The following is a 16,520-nucleotide window of genomic DNA, read 5'->3' on the forward strand; positions in this document are numbered from 1 at the left end:
GGCGTCTGCTTATAAAGTTTCCTGCTGGAGAGAGAATGATTTGCTCTCCAATCTGTACAATACAATCTGCAGCTGGAAACGGGAGGAAATGGCTAGCCTAGCTTAGCTTAGCATAGCATAGCTTAGCTCCATCACGCTGCAGCCAGATCCACCGAGCAGCACTTCTAAAGCTGATTCATGTGTCACATTATTTCTTTTTGGGGCTGGGAGCCATTGCCTTAGCAACCACAGTCAAAGACAAAAAACGAGCAAATTATCTTTTTTTACACAAAAATAACTTCAGACATCCAGACAGTCTTGGGTTTGTGTTCTTTCCGGGGTTCTGGGTCAACGAACACTCTTTTATGTTTGTGTACCTTATTTTATTTCTTATGTATTTATGGTCGAGCACAGTGCACATTGATCAATATGAGCAGTAAACATGCCAGTGTTTGACAACAGGCTGATGTTAAACCAGCCAATGAAACAACATATTAAACAACTTTACAGGATAAAAAGCTGTGAGGAGTTTAGATGGTGTTGAATTGATAGGAGAAGAGATTTTAAACAAATATAAGATCTTCAGTCAGCGCTGGTGTCTGGGTGTCGTTCTACTGGGAGCTCTGGAATAACTGGGATCTTAATGCTCAAACCAATAATATCTGACTTTATTGACCTCCACCAGATTTCTGCTGTATCGGCAGCTTGCTGTCAGAAGTTACCATCGCCTTTAAATTGAAACAAATAAGCTTTCAAATTGACCTTTAAAAGGACCGACTCATAGTAACGTGATGAATGGAATCTCATAATAATATCAGTTTGTGCCCCTTTCAACACTTTTTTACACTTTTACACTGAAACTTCAAAGAACTCCAAATTAAACACTTAACACTTACCAAACGGAAACTTAAAGCTTATAAACATGAAATGTCTTTAATCTTTAACAGCAAAATCTTGCATTTCAGCACCGAGCTTTAAGGTGCAACTTGGGATTCATTGTCTCTTTCAAGGACAGGTAAGAGAGGGGGATCAAACCAGCAACCTGGTGCTCAAAGAAGAACCCGCTCTCCCCCTGAGTGTTGGTTCTGGGCCAGTATGGAGATGGAGGGTGATGCCATATGCTCCTTGACTCTGTTGATGTTCGTGTTATTGTTCATACGCCCACCACATCCTGCCCCCTGCTGGCACCTTGGCCTGTCGTCTGGGGTTTCCATGCCAACTCCCGCCCCAGGAAGCAGCCACCATTGGCCAGCAACCAAGAAAAACAAGATACAAGACTAATAACAACAACAGTCATTTATTCTTGTATTTTCAGCTTAATTGGCGTATTCTCGTGTGTGACCCGGAGCAAGTACTCGCATACTGCTTCTCATGCACAGAGGTCACCTTGATGCCATCAACTCTGATCCAAACATCAGATCCAGCAGCCGCTTACACTCACTAATGAATTGCATTCATGAGAGCGATTAAAACGGAGTCACTTTTGGGGAGAAGTGAAGAGTCGGCGCACCACCATGTTTGATCAGTTCCCAGCAGCCAAATGCAGAGTACACACTCATTATGTCCGTCTGGCACACCTTGAGGGTAATAGTGTGTGTGTGTTGTCTGTGTGTGTGTGTGTGTGTGTGTGTGTGTGTGTGTGTGTGTGTGTGTGTGTGTGTATGTGTGTGTGTGTGTGTGTGTGTGTGTGTGTGTGTGTGTCTGTGTCTGTGTGTGTGTGTGTGTGTGTGTGTGTGTGTGTGTGTGTGTGTGTGTGTGTGTGTATGTGTGTGTGTGTGTGTGTGTGTGTGTGTGTGTGTGTGTGTGTGTATGTGTATGTGTGCAGTTTCTTTGAAGACTTTGAAGGTTATTGTCATACTTTCTTACCTCCATAAAAGCCAGAAGGAGAATAGGAGTCCCGTTAAGCTGTTAACATTTGTCCTCTGCAGTTAGTTAAAGGATTAGTGACACATTTATTATCTCACCCGAGCTTAGAGCTAAGTCTAGGACAAGGGTCTTCAACGTTTTAGAGGGACCCCCAAGGCCTATAGAGACCCAGTGGAGGGACCCCCAAGGCCTATACAGACCTGGTGGAGGGACCCCCAAGGCCTATAGAGACCCAGTGGAGGGACCCCCTATTACATATCATATAATGTTGCTTATTAAACCAATAATAATGTGTAGTGCAGCCTATAGTTCCATGTATAACAGTACTTTGTAATGATTGATGGATACGATGTTAAGACATTCAAATAATTGTTGACAGATTCATATTTTAATTCTATTTTTGGCATTTCTACATCACAATTTCTCAACATGATATTAAACAAAAAGGAATATTTATATTTGCTTATTATAGGTTGTATTCATGTTAAGGTGGATTTTTGGACATATTTTAAATTTTTGGAATAAAAAAAAGGTTTGGGCTCAAATCATTTCAGGGACCTCATGCAGCAACTCAGCAGACCCCCTAGGGGTCCCGGACCCCCTGTTGAAGATCTCTGGTATATGGTCCAAACTCAGAGTTCTATGGCGAGGAATAGTTATTTATTGATTGGATTCTATTTATTATAATAATAATTGTTGAAATTATTTTCCATTTTCATGTCTTTTATGTTTCTTTGCACAATTCATATCAAATACAGACATATTAAGTAATAAATACATAATATTTAAGCCATTTTGAGAGTTGAAACAGTGATGCTACATATAATGCGTATATATGTGTACAGAAGGGCCGTGGTCACTGTGGAGGCGATAAGAGTATTTTGCTAAATTAATAACTCAATTAAAAGTACTTTGTGGCTGTTTGTTTTGTCATGCTCACATTAAATATATAATTAACTTTGAGTCCACTATATAATAATTATTCTATCTATTCAGACATAAAAAATGTCTGTTTATTAATATTAATATACATGACGAAATATATATAGTTTATATTAATACATTACTGTATGCTTGTTTAAACTGCAGACAGGAAGGAGGAACCAGCATGTTGCATACTGAAGCTATAAAGCCCCTGTTCCTTTAAATGTGGGAGCCTCGGCTCTGATTGGCCGAGATTTGCTGCAGTTGAACCAATGAAAGCAGCCTGAGCTGCTGCAGACTCTGGTTTATCTAAACCACCGATGGGTGAGCACGAAACAGCAAAACTAAACATGGTGTTACAGTAGCTGTTCTGCTAGCTTGGAGCTAGCTTGCTAGCACTGCCTGGGAGTGCAGATATGAAAGAAGGTAAATGGATGTAAATACACACTTTCAATGACTGTTGTAACAGCTGTTTCCTGTAAACCATGAGCAAACTTTTAGTCTTTGACGATCTTAAACCTGCGAACCACAGAACTGTGTTTTGTATCTTTAGTCTCCACTGAAGACATTTAGACAATATTTGGTGGAGAGAAAAAACCTAGCTAACTAGCTAGTTGTTGTACAGACATACTGGCTAACTAGCTAGGTGTTGTACAGACATACTGGCTAACTAGCTAGGTGTTGTACAGACATACTGGCTAACTAGCTAGGTGTTGTACAGACATACTGGCTAACTAGCTAGTTGTTGTACAGACATACTGGCTAACTAGGTAGCTAGCTCTAATGTTAGCAGCAAAACTGCTGATTTAAAGAAAGCAACTTTCCAAACAACCTGACGGCTGAAACAAGGTGATGAGATTCATGTGGACAGTTTAGATGAATAATATTCCAGCTGCATTGATTTGAAGGAGGCTGGTATTTGTAGTTCACGTGACTCTGCTAATTTACACATTTACTGAAGCTATTCAAAATATGCTAAACTCTATAAAATGAGGTTCCTAAGGATGCATTCTGACTTGATCCTTAAGGGGAACGTGTTTTACTGTTTGGTGCACGGTGGTGTAGCGGTTAGCTAGAGGGGCTCGGGTTCGTGTCCCGGTTCGGGTTCGAGTCCCGGTTCTGGATCGAGTCCCGGTTCTGGATCGAGTCTCGGTTCGGGTTCCAGTCCCGGTTCTGGTTTGGACTCCTGCTGTGTGGAGTTTGCATGTTGTTAGCATGCGTTCTCTCCGGGTTCTCCGGCTTCCTCCCACAGTCCAACTTTTTACTATATTTTATACATATTAGTATTTTATAGTAATAATTTAACCTTTTTTTTTCACTCAACACGACTTTTAAACGAATGTATTATACGAATTCTAGATCTCGGTAGATATAAAAATACATTGTAGTTTAATACGTACAGTTGGTTTTAGGCAACATGAATGATACGTAGTCTTGATCAATATTTAACACTACGTGATTAGTTGGGCTTTTATTGAGAATGTTCCGTATTCTAGTACGAACAAGTAAATAAAATAATTAAATAAATAAAAACAAGAATATGAAGAGGATATAAAACCTGATTATTAATCCTCTCTGACTGCACAGCCCTCGTTTCTGAAGCCGTCCACTGATATTACGATAACTGCACATAAACACGATCTCATTGATCGGACGTATGTCAGGACCAATTAGTGAAGGAAGGAAACCTGCTGATCAATCAGCCGGGATCAATGAGAGCGGACCTCGATCAATCATGAGTTCTTCCTCAGAGTGGATTCAGTTCAGTTCATGTTTCCAGATTTAGCTAATTTACATTTGCACATTTGTTTTATTGTTGTTTTTACTTTTGTCTCACATGCTGCCTTTTAAATTACTTTGTTTTGATCATTTATATATATTTTCTATACTAGATGAATATATTGTTGGCATTCTGTGGATAGCAAATGAAGAATTTAATTGTACAGGGAACCCGTTTCTTTACTGTGACAATAAACCCTTTGAATCTTTGATTCCAACATTCAAGATGGAGAGAACGGGTGAAATCGGGGCTTTTGATTGGACGAGAGGTCGGGCTGCATCGTTTGTGTGCCGTTAATTGATTGCGTGAGAACAGGATGTGAAAACGACTGTTTCCTGCTGTTAAACTGAGACTTAGGGCTCATACGGGTCCGAAATCCTTGAAAATACTTGAATTGTATTGTGGTGTTTTCAAGGTTTGAAAAGTGCAAACCTCCTGCAAACAACTCGTTACACAGGTGTGTTTTCTTTAACCACGAGTTTACAAAAAATAGATATAATGAATAAATAAAATAAATGTATGAAATAAATAAAATAAATTAAAAGAATTATATTTATTTATTGTGAAAGGTAAGAAAGGAAGGAGCGGTGTCAGTAAGCCTGCAATTAGTGTATTTTCCCAAATAAATAAATAAAAATAAAAGTTTGTGGTCGTGTGTGTTGTGATGCTCTGCTCACATTAAACATGTCATCATAGATTTGTCTGCGTGTGTGTGTGTGTGCGTGTGTGTGTGTGTGTGTGTGTGCGTGTGTGTGTGTGTGCGTGTGTGTGTGTGTGTGTGTGTGTCTGCGTGTGTGTGTGTGTGTGTGTGTCTGCGTGTGTGTGTGCGCGTGTGTGTCATGGTCTATAAGGTGAGGGCGTGTGAATGTCTTCCTGCTCGTCTTTAATCAGCGCGTCGTCCTGACTTTGTCCCCGATTGACAAAAAGCTGTCGGGGTCTCATCAGGCGGGTCGGAGAGTGGTGCACTCTGGGTAAGGGGAGGGACGGCAGTTTTCTGGCTGTGTGGCGGTCATCAGAATGTCATCCACACACACACACACACACACACACACACAAAGACAGTGTGTGACACTCAGACAAAGACAGCAGGAGATTGGACGGGACGAAGAGGAGAAGAAGAGGAAGAGAAGCTGCTTGACTCGGCCGTCGAGAGAGAGAGTTAAAGAGGAGGGGGGAAGAGAGACCATCTGGTTGCCAGGGACAACAGACTAATGGGAAACATGCTGCCCCCCCTCCTCTCTGTGGATCTACGTTTGATCCTCCTTCACCTTTTAAAGCCCTCCTCCTCCTCCTCCTCCTCCTCCTCCTCCTCCTCCTCCATACTCTCCTCCTCCGCTTCCCCCTCCTTTATTTTAAAAGACTCTAATTAAAGTAACATAGTGAAATACCATATTGAGAAAACATATTATTCTAATTTAAATCTTATATTAAACAACTCTAGAATTTAAGGAAAAGGAAATAATAATAATAATAATAATAATAATAATAATAATAATAATAATAATAATAATAATAATAATAATAATAATAATAATAAATAATTAGACAAACATCGATGGATGTCAGGATCTTCTTGAAAGTTGAGTGGGTTTCAAGAAGGAAACGTTAATCTTATATTAAACCAGGAGAGATGGGATGTAGTCCAAACCTCCTGTAGTCCGTCAGTCAGACTGGCTGTCTCACATACGACCCCGTCTCACTGCAGTTCAGTCATGATGTGCAATCTGCTGGTTTCGAGTGAACACTAACGGAAAGTCACTTAGGATGTTTTTATTGTGGTGGACGATGTGTGATTGTCATGTGACATATATCACAGTCCTGTGTGTTACCACGGTAACCATTAATCACAGATTAATGCACGTGGCTATTAAAAAAAATAATAATGACACATTTTCCATTTTGGAGGCACCGAACTTCCTCGAGGGTCCAGAATCCGAGTCACATTGTGCTGGTTAGTAACCAGGATGTGACCACTGAGAGCGACGCAACGGCCAATCAGGAGGGAGAGCCTCAACTCAACTCTCCCAAAAAACCCTCTCGTTCTGTCTTTGAAGACGATTTCCTTCCAATTTGTTTGTGTCACTTGGCTTCGCCGTCGTCTTCATTCTGCACATCTACCTCATCTCCTCCTGATGATGTCACGCCGTCTGTGAGGATCCGCCCTCATTCCAGTCTGGATCCTCTTCACTCAGCCCAGTTCAATTCACAAGGCGTCACTGGCATGGCATTGGAAATGTGTTACAATACAATGCATTCAACACACACACACACACACACACACACACACACACACACACTCACTGCCGCCGTTTTGTTGAGGTTATAATCAGTAACCTCCCGTTTCTGACATTTAACGTTATTATTCTGCAGCCGTTCTTCTTTGTCCTCCAACCTTTTACTTAAAGCCGGCAGATTGACTATGAAGACAAAGGAATAATAGATTCTCCTTTGATATTAATATCTCTGAGATGCTCCTGTGGCCCCGCCCCCTTCCATGAGTCATTTGGGCTAAATGGGTTAGTGATCCGCCAGGTACGACGTGAAACACAACATAAAACCCTGATGGTTACCTCGATGACCCCAAACCCTGGTTCCTATAGTCCAGTCCACTATATGAACCGTTGCCCATAGCAACCTTAATCATAGTCAGATGTTTATATCTCAAAGTCTGTTTTCTGCTTTAAACAGGAACATCGTGAACTCGTCTGTTCATCAGTCACTGATACAGAACCGGCATCAATTATTGCTGTGAAAAGTCTGAACATTGATCAAATTAGTTAAGTGTTTGAGGATGTACACATTTTTCAATCAGGAGAAAGGCACCGAATCAAGGCTGGTTGATTTGATCTTTATCGGCCTCGCTGCAGGTTTATCTGATGATATGTTTATCTGATTTCAAGTCGGATTCACACCTCCTTCACTCTCTTCTCTCCTCTCAGCTCTACTTCTGACGCTTCAAGGCCTTTGGGGGAAAACAACCGTTTGGTGGGACAAACATCTGTTTGCCTGCTCGAGTGGACGAAGGAAACCAGGACCGCCACCAGGACCGCCGTCAGGACCGCTGTCAGGACTGACCATTTAACATCAAATCTAGCAGAAGACTCGTTGTTTAAAAGGCTCCCCCTCCCCTCCAGAGTTCTACTAGCAGAGGTGAGTGACACTCCCGTTCAATCCCACTGAGCCGTTGAGTTTGTACTAAATCCAGCGCTCTGTGCCTGGTCTAAAAGGCCTCCATGGCCCTGTTGGGTCTTACAGGCCTCGGGGGCCCTGCCGGGTCTAGCAGGCCTTGATGGCCCTGCCGGGTCTAGCAGGCCTTGATGGCCCTGTCGGGTCTAGCAGGCCTTGATGGCCCTGTCGGGTCTAAAAGGTGAAAAGCAGCAGCATGTGAAGGATTCTTTTGTCAACGGTAGAACCGCGTCTGGCCGAACTGGCCCCCCCGTCTGTTGAATCGGGGTGTCTGTTGCCATGGCAGCCGGTCCAGATGCATGACTGGAATGTAAGATTCTGAGAAGGTGTGCTGGACTCTCACACTTAATATATTTCCTGGATCTGTCATTGTGGTGGAAACAGATCAGCGGTCTTGGCTCGGTGTCGAGGTCGTGGTCGGGATTTTGATGCACGACGATGACATTTACTGACATTTAGAGGGAGCCACAATAACGCCTGCATCATGGCGTCATACTGTAGTTATTTTGGTTTTTGGGGTCGAGCGTCTCCGTCCCACTTTGGGACTCCTGCTGGAAGCTGATGTTGTTTTTGAAGATGTGACTGGGTTGAAATCCTTCATCTGATGTGGCCTACTTCTGCCGGGGGAACGAGGCCGTGCTCGTTTGTTGTTGTTGTGTAAATGTTCATTAATAAGTCTTTAAGTTCCGCTGCCCTGAACCACTTACTGAGTAGCACTAAACTCAGAGACAAGCTGGAAATTATTGTTCTTCTAAAAGTATGAAACAAGATACTACCAACAGTCTCATTCAGACTCACCATGGGCCTCGGCTAAGCCCCGCCCCCACCGTTGCCGTGGAGCCCACACTGTCACTAACTGCACTCTCCGAATAAATGCCATCTCATTTTTGGCAAAAGCCATAACAATAAAGTAAAGACGAACTGTCGAAGCCGGAGAGTTGTGGGACCCTGAGTTTGTCAAAACGTCTGGAAATGAAAATGAGAAGATATAATAAATATACTTGGTAGATGTAACTGAAAGTATCTTTTAACAAGAAGAATGTGCTACATTTACTTTAAGGTTTTAAGTAAATTTGCCGATTTAAATGGTAAATGGCCTCATTTATATAGAGCTTTTCTCCAAAGTGCTTTACAGTAATGACTGACATTCACCCATTCACTCACTGACGGCGGAGTCAACCACGCAGGGCGACAGCCAGCTCGTCAGGAGCAATTAGGGTGAGGTGTTGCTCAGGGACACCAGGCAAATTTAAGACAAATATTATATATCTGAAAAGTATAATCTGTCAGTCAAATACTAATTTAATTTTGTATATGAACTGATATTGAGACATTTATTATTTAAATTCACTATGTGATCGTCAGCAATTCTCATGAAGTTAGTTTAGCTTTTATTTATTGTGATATTTACCGAACCTCTGAAACATTTCTTAGAATTATATATATTATACAAAGAGTCGACGTGTCATGTTCAACACCAGATCCCTCCGAGATCAGGAAACATTTCATGTCTGGGTCGAAGCAGCAAAACGTTGCCTGACTTCCTGTTGAGCGTTGCGGCGGTGGCCAGCAGACGTGGGATAAAAACCTAAAACCTGATCAAACACACATCTGAGCTCGTCTGGCACCGAGGACACAAACAGCTTCTTCACTCCAACCAAAACCTCATTCACACCTCTCCGTTAATCCTTGGATTCCGATCATCTGTTCCCTCGTGTTCCCAATAATCTGCAGCTATGAGGTAAGCACCTGCAGCATGGTTGTCTTCTTCTGGCTTTGTCATATTTGGATTTCACTTCAAATCTGTGTTTCTAACCTGAGAACGAAGGCTACTTAGCTGTGAAAAGGCAGAGAGAGACGTACTCATTGTGTGCGCCACCTGGAAGTCTGGCTGCCCAACACAATAGACACGCAATGGACACGCAAAGGAGACTGTTGCCGGGCAACGGACATCATCGCACCGCAGCGGCCGTAACTTATGCTGCACGACTTTCATTGATTTGATCAATTTTGTCGTGAATGTTTGTGTTTCTATTAGTGCAGGAAATCCTTGAAAACACTTGAATTTTAGTGTGTTGTTTTCCAGGTTTGAAAAGTGCTTGGATTAAGATTAAAGTGCTTGACAGTGCTTGAAATGTGTGTTGTATGTGATGACATCTATGATAGAACAGAGAAAAGAAGATCTCCATATTTGAGGGACTTCCATTTCTGTCTCTTTATAAACTCTCCACTTTTTTCTTGGAATACTGCGTTCTGTTTCCTGTTTTGCTTTCCCGACAGTGACCCTGATACGCCGTCATATAATTCCCTCTGGACTGAAGTGGCACTCAGGCTTTGAGGTCCTTTCTGCGTTGTAATATTGTTCCTGAGATCTTTTGTGAATCAGACCTCGAGACTCTTGAGAGATCACGATCCCTCCTTTGTGATTCGTCCCTCGCTGTTCAGCAACTCGTGGCTGTGGGTTGCCGTGACTCAGATAAACCCGTCGTTGCCCATTGCCAATGACATGATGAAGTGATGTAAGAGCACCTTGGTTACGGCGTCTTCCACATCGCAACGGCCTCACAGGTTTGATTCCGGCCTTGGGATCTCTTTCTTGCGTGTCTAACTATTTATTGTAGCAGGATAATGAATTTAGAGTCTTTATCTTGTCGGTACTGAGATCCGTGTCCTCGTAGACCAGAGAGTCGTTTGGATGAAGCACATGAGCCATCTGGGTCTTTTAATCAATCACGTGAATATTATAACAACATGTATCCTTGTAATGAGTCGTTATCCTGATGAAAGCCCCCGATTTATCGTCTCATTAACTCGGATGAGACTACTTTTAATGTCACGAGGTGATAAATTCTGTGAAATATCTTGTGGTGAAATTTATTTACAAAAAAAAGGAAAAATAAATCAGTCAATTTTGCTGCTCGTCAGACGTGACTAATAGAGTCGGAGTCCTCGACTCGTGTGTGTGTGTGTGTGTGTGTGTGTGTGTGTGTGTGTGTGTGTGTGTGTGTGTGTGTGTGTGTGTGTGTGTGTGTGTGTGTGTGTGTGTGTGTGTGTGTGTCAATTACGTGTATTTGGGGTTAAAATCAGAGAAATTACACAAAATATCATTAAATGGTTGACACGTTCTCACTGAAACATGACGCTCTACAACCTATAACTGTTTCCCACATCATCAATATACGCTCGTTATATCCACCAGTCATGTGACTAACGACCCTCATGTTACAATCTGCAGGGTTGCTGGAAACAGAAAACAGCTTTTTCTGACATTTCTTTATGAAAAATGACTTTTGATGATGAACAGATGATGAAAATAGTTGGTGATTATATTTCTGTGGATCTGTTAGTGGAATTAGTTTTCCTTTCATTTGTGGTCCTTCTGTAAAAAGCTGTCTCCAAACATCATGTTGGTTGTTTAGAGGACAATAACATCTCATTTAATGTGATGAACAAGTGACATCATAAGTAGACTGAATACTGAGTTACAAACTGTCAACATTTACTTTTCACCCAGGACATGAACAGTGGTCTCCTGGACAAAAGTCCTGTGTTTGTTTGACTATAAACCTTTTATGTCAAAGTAACGTCCCCAAAAGTAATTTTGTGTGTGTGTGTGTGTGTGTGTGTGTGTGTGTGTGTGTGTGTGTGTGTGTGTGTGTGTGTGTGTGAAAAGAAATCCACTTTGTAAATCAACCTTTTCCTCTCCTCCTCCACTCTCCCATCCGTCACTCCGGCTGGTGTGGAGTGATTCATCCCGACTGTAAGTGTAGATTTATGAGTCATTAAGTGCTGCTGTTTGTCTCCAGCTGACTGATACTGTAGCTTTAGGAACCTTTGAGTGATACAACGTCACTGAAGGTCCTCCAAAGCGATACGTCTTCGAGTTGAATGGAAGTGTTTAGGACCGTCGGGGCGATGCATCTTTGCTTCTCTGATAGATTAACCGATCAGCTAATTTGACGAAGGAATCTATCAAAGCGATGAAGGATTGCATCTGCTTAATTGGAATCCGCTTTCACTCTCGGCATGACTTGAGGACACAGACGGGGACGCAATCACGCTACTTTGAATCTGTTTATTTCTAATGCGTAAGTGCATGTGTGTGTGTGCGTGTGTGTGTGTGTGTGTGTTGCATAAGCTCCCTCTAATATTGCCGATTCATCATTTTAAGCTTATTTATTGCTGCAAGTCATGCTGGATAAAAGCAGCTGCTTAATGTAGAAATGGCTCATTCTGTGTGCTAGAAATAAACGTCTCCTCGGAAGTGATTCAACTAACTAAACGCTATACAACTAAAGGCTACAAAAGTAGTAGGTTGTTACACGCGACATGAACAGCGGTCTCCTGGGTGGAAGCCCTGTGGTATCGAAAATGGTATCAAGTAATTTCCTAGGTGACGTTATCGAGTTTGTAATTCTAGACTTGTCCCAACCCTACGATCTATTGCGATACTTATCATTTCTGCCTTTCATTACCAAAGTATGTGCGAAGGATAGATCACAAATTTACAAATCCATCTAACTTCGGCGAACCTTTCTGATGGAATTGAATTGATCGTAATTAAAGTGACAATGTAGATGGTCATGATCGAGCCAAACAACATGATACCTTTATACCAGACCAGGAGCTGACACCAAGAACACACAGTTTTGGACCATTATCCTCCATCGTTGGACCCGTCTACCACCCAGACCCCGGACTTGTTTGTCATATGTCAAGGCCAAACGTCATCCACAACAAAATACCCTCATAAACATAATTCAGTCCGGGCCGGTCTGGAGAGTGGCGGGGAACCAGGATTCATCTAGTCTGTTTCATCATCCGCCTCCTCACCTTCCTCTCTGTTCTGCCGGTCTGAGGTTGCCAGGTTCGACATCCAGACTCTCCCCATGCATCCTCCTGCAGAAACATAATTTCTTCAGGCGGCCCCCCCATGCCCCCCTCTCCTCCACCCCGCCCCCCCCCCCCCCCCCCCCCGTGGCGAGGCCCAAGTGCAAGCGAGGGGGCGGAGCTGCAGTTCAGCCACCCAGCAATCGAAAAACACATCCTGGGTACCATCCCGCCATGCCGAGTGTTGGTCGGAGTGGAAGGGAGAGCTGCCGCTCACATTAGCCATGCTAACCTCATTAGTGCCGCCATGATTGAATCCTGCAGGAATCTGCCGCCGCTGCCAAGAGAGACAGAGGAGCTGGTATATTATTAAAGGGTTTGCTCTGTGGAGGCTTGGGGGGGGGGAGATAGCAAAGAAATAGATGGACAGAGTCAGACCGACTGAGAGGGAGTTAGGGGGAGAGTGCAAAAACAGATCGAACTGAGTAGAAACGCACATTAGGAAAGAATTGTACTGAATATCCAGAAAAGGAGAAGACAGCGATGGAGGAATAGAAAGAGCTATCTACATAAATGGCAACAAAGAGTGAAAACAGGGAGTTAGAGAGTCAAAACAAAAGGAGATATAATAGAAAAGAGACATCATCCCTAATTGCCCAATTAAATCTAATGCGACGCCTAACACAATGTTACAGGCTGAACAAGAGCAACAAACAAACACCCTCAGCCAGAAACAAACAATATAAAGTTATAAAATATAACAAACAACCTTATCAGGGGAGAAAGGAAGCATGACGGGATTCGCTGCCGGCTGCTCACAAGCATTTAAATGAAACAAAACAGGAAAATCAGGAAGACAGGATTAGGGTCTTATTGCATTGAATCTTTATAGAGAAGAGAAGGATAATGGACATCTCATCAATTCAATGAATTCAGTCATTTCTTCTTTACCTCTTTTATTTGGAGCTTTATCCCACAAACCACATTCGGCATCTTCCTCTTCCGCCTCTTTTTTTTGTCTAAAGGGCCTAAAGCTAACCAATATAGCATCCTTCCTTCCTTCCTTCCTTCCTTCCTTCCTTCCTTCCTTCCTTCCTTCCTTCCTTCCTTCGGTATTGCAGACGTCCATCTCCTCAACACAATTTTTCAGCTCTTCACGAGGGACCCCGAGGCGTTCCCAGGCCAGACAAGATAATATAATCCCCCCAAGTGAGTTCTGGTTCTACCGAGGGACCTCTTTCCAGTTGGATGTGCCTTTAAAAGGTGGGACGAATGACGTGGTGAGAATCTGGGGAATCCCGGGGATCCGGGTCTTTGTGGTCTGTGGTCCCCCAGAGGTCTATGATAGTAGCTCACATTAGTCCAGAGACCAGATCAGACTATGTGGAGAAACCAGTCTCGGTCTCTGCTGTATTTGTGTCTAGATGACCTTATTTGGAGTGTTGATGGAGCAGCTACAATGTTAGCGTAGCCTAGCACCCATCAACCAGACTACTACAGTAGTTATCTTCTCCGTCCTCCGTTGTTTCCACCGTTAGCACTGTTAGCTGCTATCTGCAGGCTTAAGAGTCATACGGAGGATAAAGCTATGCTCTGAAATCCCTGTAGAGAATCTTTAAGGAGACCTCGCTTCCCTGATAACTATCAAAGTTAACTTTCTCCCACTCTTTATGTTTTATCCCCCCCCCCACCCCATCTCCTCTGACACTTATGGCAGTTCTGCCCTTTTCCAGCCTCCCATGTGAAACCACAGTACAAGATCTCTGTTTGAAGCCTCACTAGACAGTCCTTGTACACCTGTGACTGTCCACATGAAAACCCCTTCCTCCATCTCTACTACAGACGACGGGGTTCTTCCTCCTCCGCCGTTTTCTCCCCTCCGTCCTCTTTCCCTCCACGCTCTGATTTCCTCCCCGTCTACTTCCTCTCCTCGGTCTCGGGGGAGTTTCTTCTTGTTTTTCCTTGTTGCTCCAGTGGCTTCTAACCCCTCATTGTCTGAGCCGACTGTTGTTTTACTGTCTACGGTTCGTTGTGTCCGATACCCCGACAGCTTCTCCCACTGTGGTGCCTCAGTCAGGGAACTTCTAAGTGAATGTGCCACTCTGCGTAGTGTTACCTCTGTTTTTTTGGGGATATCTCATTAACAAAATTCAAAATCTCAAAAGGGCTCCCTCATCCTCCTGTTACATGTTGTGTCTTGTACATTATTATAGGACGGTTTTTAATGGCTTGTTTATCATTATAATATTCTGTATACCCTTCATTCATGTTGACTTTTGATCAAAATGCCTTTTCCTACACGCTCAGAAAAGTCGGTTAAAAATGAAGGAATTTTCATGTTAAAGTTTTTACTACGCATTAAATTGAAGAAACCTTCCTCACACTTCAGTGGTAAAAGTAAAAAAGTTAAAACTTCATAAAAATGATTCATGTTCAGTTGTTACCTTTGGATCATTTTAGTTGTAAAGAGTTGTTGAGGTTTTACTAACCTGTGTTACCGTTGATGTTACCAGATACACCAGCAATGTCTTACAGACTCTCTTTTTATTTTACCACATTTTCTTTCGCCATCTGCTTTATTTTCTATATATTTTTTTAAATCTGGCAATATATCATATAAATGATGTCATTCTGATAAATGGTGATATATAGAGAAACCAGAGACTGTCTGTGGTCCCCCAGAGGTCTAGATAGTAGCTCACATTAGTCCAGAGACCAGACCAGACTATGTGGAGGAACCAGAGACTGTCACACTTCTCTCAGATCTCACCCCGCCGGAGAGGCGGCCGACCCTCCGGTCTTGCAAAACTCGGCTTCCCAAACTTTTTTTGTTTTTCCCAAAAGAGAAAGTTAAAAAACCAATTTATTTCAGATTCATGATGTCTGATGGCGTTTTGGAGATCACTAGAGTGCTGTCCTTTTTCTTTCCGTCTGTCTTTCCTCTTACAGACTTGATAAAGATTTCCAAAACAAAACATATTGAAATAAATACATTATTTATAAGAGCATTTTGTAATCTTTGGCATTGCGTCTTATCTCCTGAGCCTCTCGTTACCCTCGAGGTAACAGTTTCTGCAGCGCTGCTCCCTGAAAAACTCTTTTTACACACTTTGTCTTCTTTAACTCTGTCTTACTTTTGAACAAATTAACTCTGAACTTCTTAAAGGCCTTATAGGTCATTCTTAAAATAATTCTAAAAAAACAACAGAGATTTTTGTCTGTCCGCTTCATTCAGACCTCTGTTGAAAGCCGCGCCCCCTAGAACGCGTGAACGACCACTGCCCTTACTACAACACGAAAGATCGCCCGACGAGTAGCACAACATCGCTAGCTGACATTCACAAGTAAGAAAACAACCAACATTATCGTAATAAACGTAAACAACTAACATGGCTGTTGCTGGGCACATATGTCAAGCTAGCATGTTAGTATTAGGAAATGTCATTGAAAAGGGAGTTATGATGCAGCAACTTATTGCTGGCTAGTTAGCAACAGCTACGAAGCTAACCGCTAAATCAGATCAGGGCCTAGCACTCTGCAGATCTGATCTATAACTGTAGTCCTTGTCCAGTGAAATGTTCATATTACCTTGCATTGCACAGACCTTTGTATTACCATATGAAATGCCATCAACACACTTAATCTCCACCATGCTTTTTATTCTCATTAAAAACAAAACAATGTTAACAATGTTAATACCTAGAGGTTTATGACTTAAAATGAGGAGGACTTGTCACACAACAAACTGAACTGAGTCATCATCTTTTCTCTTGGCTGATCTTTGATGTGGTGACTGTAGTCCGGGGCAACAACACAAGCTACCCGTGAAAGAAGGATCAAATATAAATAAGATAACAGAGGGCTGAGCCATGTCTGAATCCAGCTGTAACGACCAGTGCGAGGGAGACTCCGACAAAATGCTAGAAACAATCTATCAGTCCATGTTTCACCGGTA

At 42.6% G+C, this 16,520-nt stretch overlaps 1 protein-coding gene across 1 annotated transcript in view; it reads left to right on the plus strand.

The window, feature by feature from the left end:
- Window positions 1-2,253: 2,253 nt before the first annotated feature.
- Window positions 2,254-16,520, plus strand: part of tmprss6 (transmembrane serine protease 6) — a 261,509-nt gene continuing 247,242 nt past the window's right edge. The window contains exon 1 of the mRNA XM_084002603.1: window positions 2,254-2,317. The gene's annotated coding sequence lies outside the window, so the exon portion shown is untranslated. The remainder of the gene's footprint in view (window positions 2,318-16,520) is intronic.

Source organism: Eutrigla gurnardus (assembly GCF_963514095.1).
Source record: "Eutrigla gurnardus genome assembly, chromosome: 3".
Taxonomy (NCBI): domain Eukaryota; kingdom Metazoa; phylum Chordata; class Actinopteri; order Perciformes; family Triglidae; genus Eutrigla; species Eutrigla gurnardus.